The sequence below is a fragment of the Rhyacophila brunnea genome, unplaced genomic scaffold (genome assembly GCF_057557595.1).
Source record: "Rhyacophila brunnea isolate RB1 unplaced genomic scaffold, BYU_Rbru_1.0 scaffold_6, whole genome shotgun sequence".
In the NCBI taxonomy this organism is placed as follows: domain Eukaryota; kingdom Metazoa; phylum Arthropoda; class Insecta; order Trichoptera; family Rhyacophilidae; genus Rhyacophila; species Rhyacophila brunnea.
This window is the reverse complement of record NW_028233276.1, coordinates 29,080,749-29,095,831: the sequence shown is the minus strand read 5'-3', so window position 1 is coordinate 29,095,831 and position 15,083 is coordinate 29,080,749. Positions and strand designations below refer to the sequence as shown.

The 15,083-nt window shown below is 34.8% G+C and overlaps 1 protein-coding gene across 3 annotated transcripts in view; it reads left to right on the top strand.

Moving 5' to 3' along the window:
- Positions 1–7,181: 7,181 nt before the first annotated feature.
- The window catches only part of LOC147065498 (semaphorin 5c-like), a 52,827-nt gene continuing 44,925 nt past the window's right edge, over positions 7,182–15,083 (top strand). The window contains exon 1 of one of the 3 annotated variants that reach the window (XM_085956736.1): positions 7,182–7,681. The gene's annotated coding sequence lies outside the window, so the exon portion shown is untranslated. The remainder of the gene's footprint in view (positions 7,682–15,083) is intronic. The other 2 variants (XM_085956735.1, XM_085956733.1) reach the window with 2 other exon arrangements.

The window sequence follows — 15,083 nt, the reverse complement described above, 5'->3', positions numbered from 1 at the left end:
GTTTCAGCCCTTGCGGGTGGCCGTAAAAACTTACCGGAGAGTCGATGTTTACCGTCGGTCTCTGCCGAGTAGGCACCACTGCAGGCAGACCCTGTTGGGTCAAGATTGAAAAAATCTGTGATATCTTGTTATCCAGAGAGATTACTGTTGCCCTCAGTTCACCCACTGGATCGTCCAACAGCAATTCCGACTCATTCGAGTCGGTCTCCATCGCTAGTCCCTCCGCGACGTTGCTGGCTTCATTAGGCTCCATTATTGCACAAATTTCACAATTTAACTGCACTTAAACGTTTGACAAAATTTTTTTCGCTTCTGAACAAAGGGAAAAAAATCAACTATGGAAGAACCAAAGACAAAGCACGCTACGATAGAAGCGTCAGTCCTGCCAGCCGGTAAAACAAAATGAGCAACCAGAGAGATAAGTAATCGAGAAGAAAAGGGGGTAAAAAAGGGACCAGCACAGAAGAACACAAGGCAAAAAATACGATCAACATCTCGACGGACTTCAGAGTCAATAGCGAATCAGCGCTCGGAATGGAGCGGAACGCCCCGGAGCGCCGTTCCTGTTCGTGGGATTTCCGAGGATGGCGTTCCTGTTCATTAAAAATTCGAAAATGGCGTACCGGTTCGTAAAATATCCGACGGACAGCGAGTCGTCTAGTAAAATCCTCAAGCGTCATACTTAATATTATTACGTTCCGGGTCAGATTTAAAATTGACGAAAATTAATTTTTATTAAAAAATAATTTTACTGGTTTAGAACCACTGAATTTTCTATGACCCGTACATATTACGTACTTAAGAATGTCCGAAATTGTTTTAAACGGTGGGTAAACTACAAAATATTATTTTTTCAAGACAATATGAAACTGGACTTCAAAAAAGATTGTTTTAAAACACGAACATATGTACTGGAGAGAATTGTATAATTTCTCTCAATTGTTTCCATTTATAGTCACAGAAAAAACATTGCATTTTTAAGAAGAATTTGGTACGCACCGAAATAAAAACAAATGCATGTCATAAATTTTGTGTTCACCTTCTACGTATTCTTCCGGGCGACCGGCCGAAATGCATTGTCTGAAGACATAAAGCTGTAAAGTGTAAACTAAATAAATATTGCATACATGAAAAAACCTAACTAGGTAGTTAGACCTTCGCAGATGAGTTCGCTAAATTATTTTATTACCGACAAAATGTGTGCCCTGACAAAAGCCTTTGTAGTAAATAGTAAAAAGTTTTCCCTAAATAACCTTTATGTTTTTAAGGGGTTGAAATATTTCAAATTAAATATGCTTAGATTATAGAAAAATTAAATATGTAATTGTTAATAAAGTTTTGTTTTTTCCCTTTGGCGAGTTCATACCACTTTTAATAATTCACCAATTAATAAATTTCTAGACAAAAACATTAATTTTATTTTATAATTTAAATTATTCATTGCGGTTATAGGTAATACCTATATTTAAGTGTTGTGTCGTGTGATTATCTATTAAATTATATACCATATGTCATGTTATACCTTTTTTGTATGTATTTTGTATAGGTACTTGCATACCTACTTCAATTTAACTAAAAGTAGGTCATTTTATTTGATTGTTTATAAGTTTATAATAATTATTTTTATGCTGACGTCGCTACATTCTGGTAAGTTTTGTGTTTCAATTTAAAATGTTAACTGTTTTATATATATGTAAGTTACATTTTAAAGAAAATGGGTTCTCTTAAAAATTTGATTAAAAATACCAGCAGGCAATAACATTACACAAGAAACTAATATATCTGCACATAAAAAAAAATTATATGATCGAAAAGTTCCAACCGAAACTATTTAAAAATATTCCCAAGAGACAAGCGGCCAATTCACTAGAAACCCAGTTATTAAAAATTGGAAGAGTTTTATCAGTGCGGTGGGTGGTTTCAAGTATGCTTACAGTAAATGCCGTTATTAATAATTATTCGGCACTATACGATCATTTTAATAAAGCATCCGAAGATAATACTAGGGATGAATCAGAACGATGCAAATATAGTGGCCTTAGAAAAATGTTAACAAGTGTGGAATTTGTTCGAAATTTAAATACAATGTCAGATGCACTAGATGAATTAGGTTTCTTATCGAATTATCTTCAAAGGCGTAATATTACACTAGTTGATGCTGATAAAGCGATTAAAACCACCATTCGTGTCCTTGATTCGATGGCAAATGATCCCGGTCCAAAATTATTAGACGCTCTTAGAGCCATAGATGAAAAGATATACAAAGGACTAATTATTCAGGAAGGTAAGGTTAAAGCCATTAATGTTTCTCAATTATATAGAAGTATTGCCAATAACTTAAGAAATCGAATGATTACAACAAGTTCATCGCATGTCAGTCGAAACGCAAACATTCACCAAGAAAACATTAATCTATATAACAATTTATTAGAGAGTATACAAGTACTGGATCGTAATAATTATCGCAAATCAGATGATGACGGCGTGGTACGATATGGAGAGGATAACATTATCAGATTATGCCATCAATTTCATTTAAATGAATTGGATATTAGGCGCGGTTTTAGATTTTTTTTAAATGTGTGATGATTCTAATAAAACTCCAGAAGATTTGAAACCTCTTCTTAAAGCTATAGCGACGATCCCAATATCAACAGCTGAATGCGAAAGAAATTTTAGCGCTTTAAATGAGATAATGACACCACCAAGATCATGTCTTAATATTAAAACGTGTACTACGTTGTTATTTATAAATAGTGTATGTCCGCCATTGAGGCAATTTAATCCTGAAAAATATGTTCGGTCATGGTTAGCTAAAGGTCGGCATTCAGCGGATGACACGGCAAGTCGAAAAAGAGAATTGAAATATGACAAAACGTACGACCTCCTGTGGAAATTATTGTAAAAATTAAACAAACCAATGCGGATATGCATTTCTTATTTTTCATAATGATTGTTTATCAACGTGTCACTACGTAAACCTTGTAGTAAATATATAAATGTATACATACTATCTATCTATATATAAATATGTATAATAATTATGAATGCACACACATAATAATATGTAATTGTATTAATTAATAATGTATTGCTTGGATCCCTCCTCTCTCCACTAACGCCCTTATCCTAAAGTATTCCTTTCCTGGTAAGGAATATGCTTACACCTCCACGTGGTCAATCTGGACAGTATTGTTCATTTTTTATTGAAAACAATTAGTCTATAACTCGGCTCAAAATCTCGGTTTCATTGCATTGTATAAATTCAATAAAGCCAAGATTTTAAAATATGTGTATTATTTACAAAATACAGTACAACAGTTAATACAACAGGTAATGTTAAGTTGTGAATTAATTTGTTTGTTGTTCAAGATTAATCCAATATAAAAATATACTGTATGAATGACGTTCCAACGTATTAAAATTTATCATACCTTGAAATTCGGGAACAAATTATTTCGCTTAGCACATGTTCAATTACAATAACAATTGACAATATTGACAAAGAGAAGCTTTCTTGCATGTTACACTGGTTACAAATGTATTTATGTATAATGATTATTAATTTTAAATATATGATACTTTTAGTTAGTGTATTTTTAGGAGAGAATTTACTTAATATCTTTTATATCATATTTACAAAATCTTAAATATACAACACCCACGATGGTCGCGTGGCTTAAGTATCGGCCTATAGTGTCGTTGGTCCCAGGTTCGAATCCTGGGTCTGGCAAGTACACATATTGTGTATCAGAGTATGTACCTAATAGGTAGGGCAAGTGGTTGAGATCCATTTCTCGTAAAAACAAAAAAATCTGTTAATACAAACATCTACTCTGTGGAGGCCCATATGATTTTATTAGGATCGGACATGGTCGATAAAAAAAGAATTTATCTATGGTCTTGTAATTTCTTTACCCATAAAACGGTTAAGTTAGATATTTAAATTAATATGGTATAACAAAATTTCAGGACTTGTGATGCCATACGTATGATAAAAAAGTATGCAGATAATGGCACTGTTCAATAGTGCCATTTTATTAAGGGGCGGAAAATAAATGATATAAATAGATACAATTATCAAAGTTACCACGTGGAAAAAATTTAAGTATTCATACTCATAACTTGATTATAATGCTGTGAATGTCAAAAATTCAAAGATTGTTTTTATTTCTTTCATCGGTTTAAGATTGCAACAAAAAATCGAACACTCTTTGATATTCTTTGAAGATTATGCAGCGCTCCGGTTCGTAGAATTGTCCATTTCGAGCACTGTAGCGAATAATACAATTTATTAGAAGGCAATCGCAAAAATGATGCTAAGGTGTCAATATATTTAATGTTTAACGCAGTTATATAAATAGGTATATATTCGTGCTGCTATCGTTCATATATTATTTGATGTAAATCTACAACCAAATAACACCACCTCGGTATATCTTTTTCGGTTCATCGATATAAATTTTGGTAAATGTGGCGCAGATGCCGTCATAAGATTGTATAACTGTATTTTTTGAACCTAACCTAACCTAATCAGACCTGACCTGACCTAACCTAACCTAACCTAACCCAACCTAACCTACTGTCGCACACTGAATTTTCCGCCCCTGTGGGGGGCGCTCCCATAAGGAGTAGTGCCTCCCAGCCGCTCGGTCTGACCCTGGTAGTCAATGTGCCACCGGTGAAATGATTACGACCCTCGACAAAGCTGAACAATATTAATATATGCAGAAGTCCCACAGTTTGCCTTGTCGAGTGTTAGCACCATGTAAATATAAGGTAATAAGGTTATAGGATTAAATAGTAATTAAATATATGCTTAGGTAAAGGGGTTATTAAATTAAATTAAATGTAAAATATGATTTATTTGTAATGGTAATATGTAATATAAATTGTAATATAGTGGGTAAATGTAATATAGAAAGGCAATGGATTAGTCGAATAATAAAGCGAGATGTATAGACGGGCGTTAGTAATATGTAGTAATTAAAATAATTAAGATAATTAAGACATAATTAATGTTGATAATATGTAATTCGATGTCGCTACATATCGCGCATACATGGCGTGATGATTGTAAACATATGCTCATAGCCTGTTGCGAAAGCTCCCATTAGCCGGGTCTACACTCGGGACTTTTCCATACGTCTCACGAATTGAACTCAGGGCATGCGTCGTCGACCTTGAAATCGGTTCGAAAATGGCCGCCATTTTGTGATGAAAGTACTAACGCACTGCGATCCGATCGGCTTGGATTTCTATTCAACACCCCAGCAGCTTCGTATTTTTTCGGTAAGATTCGGGTCGTTCGTGCATTTGGCTGTCAGTTGCGTTGCCAATAAATGTATTTATTTCAGTCTATTTGATCATATTGGATGCATTTTAGTATTGGAATATTACGATTTTTTGCAAAATGTCGACTGAAATGATTACAATAGATTTTATTGAGAGTAGGGGCACATTGCGCATTATGGCATATAACCATAAAGACTATACGAACAAACTGAAGCGCAATGATGCCTACCTACATGTTATTGGCAGGAAAATTTGGAATGTCAGTTTTAGGGGTAAAAATAAAATGTTTACGGTTCTACTTTTCCAAGGAGTACCATAAAACAAAGGAAACAAAGAGTGGCGCTGTGGCTGACAACAAGCATGAACCCTCGTGGTTTGCATATGAGACATGAGTCAAATGGCATGTCGATAATAGGGGTTAAAAATAAAATTGAGAGCTTGAGTTCGTATTTTTCAAAAGAGCTCCACAAGGCTAAGGAAACAACAATGAGTTGAGCTGGGGCTACAGCAAAAATGAACCCTCGTGGTTCTTATACGAGTCACTGTTGTGTTGTATCGAATATAATATTATTATCTAGTTATTGTAGGTACCTACCTATTTAATGACATATTGTAGTATTGATGTGTCGTATTATGTATAACGCCCACGGTGGCCGCACGGCTTAAGCGTTAGACTATTATGCCGTGGGTCCCAGGTTCCAATCCTGGGTCTGGCAAGTACACATATTGTTTTTCAATTTGTGTGTGAGTCAGGGTAAGACCTAATAGTTTGAGCAAGTGGCTGACATCCATTTTGCCTTTGACATCCGTGTCAAGTTCTGAAAAAGGACGTTTTCATTCGATTCTGTTGCCCTCATTATTCCGAACAGTAGTCAGAAAATATATTATATCATTAAATTTAAATCTCTTCAACTTAAATTGATGTAATTACAATATACCTAGTATAATTGTAATATTTATTTTGAGAATCAGAATTATTCGCATGACGTTTTGGCATAGAATATTTTAATTTCGAGGGTGAATATTCATACAAGAATAAATATCATTAATTTAATACAAAGTGCACCGATAGATGGCACTAAACTAGTTCCATGACTGGTTTGTCGTTAGGACACACTCAAGTATGCTCATTTATTACAAATATGATTGTGATAATAAGTTTAAAAAAATAATTAATATAATTAAGTATTTGTTATTCTAAATTTTACTGTTTTCTTTTAACATTTTACACTCGTTTCCCGTACGCTCCGTGGTGGCGCTGTATTACCGTGAATAATTTTATTCATCACCTGCGAATTTCAAGTATTGACATTAAAAATCTGACGTTTATCCAGGGAGTACGGTCGTAACATAGAGCCGTGCAAAGTACTATAATTTTGCAATATAAGATTTGGAAAATTCGGAAAAAAAATTGCTCGAAAAACGTAAAAAAATCCCTTGACTGGTATAAAATGAAATTTCTTGAATTCTTCGGTAAGCATTTTTGGTCGGAAGAGGTACCTAAATAAAAGGGGTCTCGGAGTTTCTCAAATTCTCCGTTATTTTTTTTTCTGAGAAACAAAAAACTTAAACATTTTCAACAGATAACAACGCGTACTATATTTTCTCCCCAATTACTTTAATTTTGGAGGCTCTGTCAGTGATGCCAACCGTACTATAATTATAGTGCAATACTATAATTTTGATTTCGCGAAAAATGTGAAATACTATAATTTTACCCCAAATATACCAAAATACTATAATTTTAAAGAATTCAAGACGAAAAATGTTCCTGTAATACATATTTTTCAGAAATACTATAATTTTTACGCCTTTGTACTATAATCAGCATAGAAAAATATGGCAACACTGGGCTCTGTACTATAATTCCACTTTGAAAAGATGGCAACACTGATTGGTATATTAGTCTGTCTATGGCTGAGTCCATGCTGAGTCGGTTCAATGTGTTGTGGGTTGTGCATTTTGTTTATATTTTTCCGTACCTACCTACGTTGTTTACATTGTGTGGTAAAATCGCAAATGATTACTGAACGTAGTCGTGTGAAGTGATAAAACCGTGTTTCGTGATAAAAGTTAATAATGTTATTATCTACTCCTTACTAGGTAGGTATGTACCTACTTATTGCCAAGGCTAATAACGTAATAATAATAACACCATTCATAAAGAGTTCATAAAAAGTTTTGTGGAAAAAAGACAGCAAAATAATGTCTATAGAAACTTTTCACATAGGTACATCGACAGTTATATTGTATTCAATGTTGTCGATATGAACTACAGATAATATACCTACCTTGTGACAATAAAAGTTATAGGACTACTAATAGGGGCTTTAACAGGGCCGCATCAAAATATTTCGCTCCAAAACTTCGTGATTACTTTTATAAGGTAAGTACCTATTTAAACCGAAGTGATTTTGATATTGAAATTAGAAATAAATAAGAAATTAGGATTTTAATTTTCCTGGTGAGTCACAATGGATGTACCTACCTACTTACCTACCGTTCGAAAATTTATTGATTTGTTTTTTTCTTTTTGTTATTTTGCATGGTAGTTTGTTAGGTCATTTATTGAGTATAGTTTGATAGCATTGAACATACATAATTCGGACACCTTAGGCACATACATAATATTAGAAAAAATATGATTCCGGGTGGGACTCAAACCCACATATCTATTGGATTCCGGTCAACATGTTTTATGAATTTAGCTTCCGCATATATACCTACCCCATACCTAATTACGACTAAATAAACTAAGATCCACGTGACTGACGCGTTTCTCAAATTCCTTTAACATTGGCGACCGGCTTTTGTGATTTGATATTTTTTCAATATTTTTCTAATAGGTACCTATGTATGTTTCTGAGGTCTTTCTGAATTATGTATATTCAATAAAGAATGTTACATTATTAAATCTTGTGAATTATTAGTTGAATAAAAAAAAAGTTTATGATATTATTATCATGGAGTTTTACAACGTTGTATTTTAAGTCCTAATAGGTATATAGTAGATACATAATAATATGAGGCACCCAGTATAAAAGTGGGCCAAAGGCACTTTTCAGCGTTTTTTTTACATTTTAATGCCAACAATTTCTTTATATCAATATCTACCACTTCTATAATTTTCATGCATCATAATTTGCCAGAACCTATGCTAAATCGACTTTTAAAATGTTCACGTATATCAAAAACGGCAAAAGGATTGACGAGCTAATCACAGGCCTAAAAATATACAAAATATAATTATGGCCGCCATAACACATCTTTCGTCTGCAAGACCTGTCATGTTTCAATAATTGAAGATGGAAATTATTTTTAACCGTGTTTTATTCAAGTTTTTAATAAAAAAAATATTAATACATACTCCAATAAGTTTCGGTAAAAAAATACGGCCATCTGCATAATTAGTTTCAAACTCGGCCAAAAGATCATCACTTATCATCAAAAACGGCCAAACTGAATAGTCAGTATCAAAGCATATTTTAGATGTCGAATTGAGGTTTGTTAATAAAGTTACACTTAAATTTAGTATTTAGGAAAGGTTGTAAAATAACCTACCTATGAGTTAACCCATAGCTTACCGCACAAAATTGTGTTTTTGCTAATTACTTTTCAAATGCAAATTGACACGTTAATTACAAAATTAATTAAAAGGGCCCGTAAGCATTGTGTTAAGAAAAATATAATAGTAAAACTACAGTTTTTCGGCCTTTCTGTAAAACACATCAAGGTACCTTTGGCTCACTTTGATACTGGGCGCCTCATATACCAAGGTCGGCCAATTTGTTTGTTGTTTTGATCTACTTTTTGCAACAAAAAGTAGTCGCGAGTTAGGTACATCCCAAATTCGCATAATAATACCTGAATGACCAAAGATCGCACTGATATGGTGTTCCTTCATATTATGTTATTTTTTCCCCTTTAAAATCACCGAGATGCGAGCATTTAAATGAGCAAACATTGCATTAGTATAGTTAATTTTACCGGATGGTGTGTATTATTTTACTGATTAGATATTTGTGAGAATGTAAATGAGCATATATCCCATCCCATTCATGTGGTTTCCTCCGTACCTATATGTATTTTAAATTGAATATGTTTTGAGATGGCATATTCGTAAGCATAGAGATATTAAATAAATAAAGGAGCAGAAAATCGGCTTTCTCATACAAGTGAATGAAACAGGCCAACAATTAATAGCCGACAACTTACGAGAAATAGCGCCGCGATCAAAAAAAAATCAGGGCATCATGGAGGATTTACTTTGGTCATTATAAGCAACTTGATTACCAGCCCGCCTCACCATACCAGCCCGCCTCACCATACCAGCCCGCCTCACCATACCAGCCTGCTTCACCATACTTTCATATAACCTGCCGCCTCTAGGTCGTAAGCATTGAGGGTATGAGTAACGTTTTTAGCAAAAAGCAGTGTCATACATTTTCCTGATAACTTATTTCAATTTAAATAATCAATACGCATATTTTTTTGTTGTTAAATAAACTTAAATAAGTAGGTAGTTAAATACTATATAACGCCAAAAAACTATATAACTTGTGGGTGTTTGGAAAACACTGGGCTAGATTCACTGCCAATGAAATTAATTGAGTATTATAATACTATTCGTCACTGTACAGGCCAAGTAGCGTAACCCTCAAATATCAAATTGTTCACGAAGTGAAAAAAACCGTGGCCATTGGATTTATTTATTATTGTATACATATTATTTTATTACAAATTGAGTGGCTTACAATGTACGTACCCTGTTGCTTACGTTTAGGGAGGGTTACAGCATTTGGCTGGAATAATTTTTCTTGTATGTTCCCGTGCTCATTGTTGTTTTGTGGTCTCTTCAATCTTACTGGATCGTCAAACTGATAATATATACTAAAAATATGAGGCAGGTTACTTGTCTACTATAAAAGGGGGTTGCGACCAGTGCTTCATAATATTATGATGCTGAGTGCAGCAACGCAATAAAATAATTCACGTGGGTTTATTTACAAATACAAAAAAATCTCTAAAAATAGACAGAATACTCTTAATTTGTAGAATATCTGTTGGGAAACGGTGCTGTAAAACATCACACTACCATCCCACCTTGCCTGGGTTATCCTGTACAAAAAAGTTAAATTACGTTTGCTGGTTATCGGCATTGCCTACTAACTGTAACGTAACTACACCCGAAAGCGACACGCATGATCGGTCGCAACGAATTTGAGTCCAGCGCTCGAAATGGAAAATTTTACGAACAGAAAATATTAGCATAATATTGTAGTTCTTTAGTTTTATGTAAGTATATTTTATAAAAATACATGTGTGCTAGATTTTTTAATATATGGCTTATCTAGCTCAGATGGTCAAATTAATTATTCCACGAGACGGAGCGTTAATTTTGGGGATTTCAAGAAATGGAACGGCGTTCCAGTGCGCTCCGGTGTATTTCCAGCCCTGAATTTGAAGCATTTTCACAGAACGGCGTAGGCAACTATTTGAAGTATAGGCGATAACGATAATCCTGCTATTTTAATGTATACTGCTGTATTTTGCAACTTTGAATGATGATTTTGCGTGCGTCAGCTCATCAAAATACATTCATAATGTTATATTATTATGTATTAAGTATAATTAGATAATGTTGATGAGAATTCTGTATTGCGAGCTAATTTTGCGTGGACAGTAGGTATAAAAAAATATAACTAGGAAGTGGATTTATATGCAACAAAAACATGATTATATTATGCATGCACATGTGCACTTAAAATCATTGAAATATGCACTAAAACCAAAGAAATATGCAGTTAAAAATTTACATTTTTATGGAAAAACTAGCTGACCCGGCATACGTTGTTCTGCCATATAAATTATTTCTAGTGAATATTTTGGTTGTTAAATAAAAAATAACGAATGTATCGTAAGTGTGTGGGGATGGGATCTATGACAGAAAGAGGAATAAAGCGCTGTAGACGATGACCGCCGATAAAAACAAAAAAACATCAACCATTCATTTTCTCAATTCAAAATGAGTAATGATGTTCATAATGAATGAATTACCTGTGACAGGATCTCGTTGTTTACTGTTTATGCAATATCCGTCTTGTCCCTTCCAGAAAATTAGCGGATATTGGAGAGCGTCGTATGAACGGTGTGTGTCAGCGATGAACTCCAGATTATTGTTTCTTCTTCGAATCACGATTTCTCGCGTCGATGTGCGGTCGCCAACCATGACTCCAGTAATGTCGTCAACAGCAGTCGCATTGAATCGACGTACGTGCTCTCCAGCTGGTGTTTTATCAGGATTGATGACAATAGCGTGATTGTCACTTTGCAATTCGTGCATGTGTGCTTTGAAGAATTTCAATAATTCATTGTGCTCATTCAACAGGGCGTCCAATTCGCTGACGATGCGCCTGGCATTACGCGAATTGAGGCTATTGTAGCCGCAACATGATTGATGTCCTCACCGCCGCCGCGCCCATGAAGTAGATTTGTAAAAATGTATGTGGTTCGTTTGGCATTGGCAGCAATGAGCCTACTTTGTGGTATACTTGGCCTTTGATTTTGAACGTATAATGGAATTGTTGACCATTTGCCGCAGTATTGTGAACTATTTCTATTGCTCCGGACGAAGTCATTTGGAAGCATGAATTGAATGTGCGAATGGACTTCAGGAACAGGTTTGAATCTGGAACCGTGCCGATGAGCAAGCCGTTCAATGGTTCTGGTGGTATCTCAATTTCTGGTAGTTGCACTTTTCCTGATGCGCAACACATCCCGGCTGACTCATGTTTGAATTTGAGCGCATGACAATGGGGACATTCTTTGTCCATAGCACCAATCAGCACTTTCGGATGAGCGGAATATTCAATATCTGGCTCATACTCGAATGCGAGACGAAGGAACGAAGCGGATGTAAATGCTCGATGTACTTGTTGGCGTTGTCGGTCATTTGCTCTGCGTGTGTTAACTACGAACCGGCGCGCTTGGCTCCGTTCCAATTGTTGTTGTTGATTTCGTTCAGCTCGTGCCTCTTGTGATTGAGATGCACGCAATTGCGACATGCTTACACGCACGTTTTTGTTATCTTGTTGGATTTGTTCGTCTGTTCTTTCTGCTCTACTATTTCGCATGTTTGTTGCTTTATTCGTTCGACGGCCCAAATGCCCCCCCTTGCGTCTTGCTGGCATTGTGCACTGTAATACACGTACATAAAAATAGATAAATTAAAATAAATCGTACAAAATTTTGCATGCACTGCGTTGTGATATGCCGAATGAAATGTCAAAATGACGCGACGCTTCTCTTGAATTCTTCTCGGACGTAGCGCCATCTGTCATTCAACAACATAAATAATTTCGTTCTGTTTGAAATACGAACGACGGTTAAATTTGTTCATACAAAAATAATAAAATCGCGATTAAAAAATGGGAAGGTGGAGGTAGGAGGGTGAAAATTTGGGGTTATATGTATTTTTTATGCCAAATAATAAAAAAAATATTTTAAAAAAATTGTCAAAAAAATAAAAGAAAAATTTTCTGGATAGAGATACCCTAATCACCTAGCGGTATGAAATATACTTGTTGACCTATTCTCATACCTAACAAATATACATAAAAAATCATAAAAATCGGTCGAGCCATTTCGGAGGAGTTCGACCACAAACATCGTGACACGAGATTTTTATATACGAGGGTGGGTCAATAAGTCCTTAGAAAAGCCGACAAGTGGCGCGACTAGTACTGTAAGCGGTTTGTTTTCATACAGCGGCACTACCGATTCAGTATGCTGCGAAGTTTCAATCAGATTGGTCGGGTTGTTGTGTGTTTTTCGTACATTTAAAAAAAAAATTTGCTTGTGGAAAATGGAAAAATGGAAAATGGAGAAAATTGAGTTTAGAGCTGTTATTAAACATTTTAATATAAAAGTGTTAACAGCAAAGGAAATAAAAAATGAGTTGGATTTAGTTCACTCCTGCTCCTTCACTTGCAACTATTTATAACTGGTTAAATGAATTTAAACGTGGTCGTACATCAACAAAGGATGAACCACGCTCAGGACGTCCTGTAGAGGTGACTACACCAGAAATGATCAATAAAATCCACGATATGGTGTTAAGTGACCGAAGATTAAAGTTGAGTGAGATAATTGAGGTTACAGGGATCTCAAAAGGTAGCGTCATTTCTATTTTACATGACAAATTGGGCATGAAAAATATTTCTGCAAGATGGGTGCCGCGTTTGCTCACAGTCGACAATAAACGCAATAGGGTGGTGGCCCATAAAGCCCTGTTGTCGCTCATGCAACGCAATCCGGATGAATTTTTTCGTCGCTTTGTGACTGTAGATGAAACATGGATACACCACTATACTCCCGAGACGAAAGAACAGTCAAAGCAGTGGATTGCGAAGACAAACCATGTCCAAAGAAGGCGAAAACCGTAAAATCAGCTGGTAAGGTTATGGCTACTGTATTTTGGGATGCACGTGAAATTATTTTCGTTGACTATTTGGAAAAAGGAAAAACAATAACAGGGGATTATTATGCATCTTTATTGGACCAGCTAAAAAACGAAATTGAAGAAAAATGGCCTCATTTAAACAGGAAAAAAATCCTCTTTCATCAGAACAATGCCCGTGTTCACACATGTTTACGATCAATGGCTAAAATTGAAGAATTGAAGTTCGAATTGGTCGACCACCCACCGTATTCGCCAGATTTAGCCCCCAGTGACTTTTTCCTTTTCCCAAACTTAAAAAAATGGCTAAGTGGACAACGTTTTTTTTCAAATGAAGAAGTCATCGATCGGACAAATGCTTATTTTGAGGACCTTCCGAAAACTTATTTTTCTGACGGTTTAAAAAAAATTGAGAAACGTCTTACCAAGTGTATTGAGCTCCAAGGAGATTATGTTGAGAAATAAAAAAAAAATACAAAAATAAAAACTGTTTTAATGCTTTTTTCTAAGGAATTATTGACCCACCCTCGTATATAGAGATATTGTAAATACCCACTTCACCCAATTTTACAAATAAAAAATCGAATAACAAATTAATAATCCTAAGCAATATAATACAATAACAAAAAAACACAAATAATCAATATAAAGTTAATCAATTACAATTTTCAAAATTGAACAAGACATGCAAAATGTTAATGTTAACTATGGAAACTAAACACAATTTAAAAAAACAAAAACGACACACTTAACTATTCCTAAATACTATTTGCTGTTTTTTTGTCCGAAAAAATAAGTTACAATATTTTTTTCAATATTCTCTGGCATTAAATTATCCGCATATCTGTCAGTATTTTGTTTATATGCGGAAAATGATCTCTCAACGTCCACAGAGGTGATAGCGCAAAATTTAAATAAAGGTGCCCGATTTGACTTCACCTTTTCTGATAAATTAGTGAAATGCTTGGGGATGCCATTAAAAATGCAAGTGCATCTACCTGATTTAGTTATGTTTCGATACAATTATAAATGCAAAAGCCCTAAAATATGCGTTCATTAATGAAATATGCACCAATTTCTCAAATATGCTCTAACGTCTCAAATATGCATTTATATGCACAATAAAATTTTATTTATGGATTCTGCGTCATTCGAAACGGATTTCTGTGCAACTCCCATAGCTGTGCATACACCCTAACAAAACATGCACTAGCATAATATAAATCCTGGCCCTAGTCATAACCATGCTTTACTAGTTAGCGGCGATTTTCCGTGAACCAGATGAGTCACAACAACGTATAACAATCTTAAAAATATGCATATTTTCCAC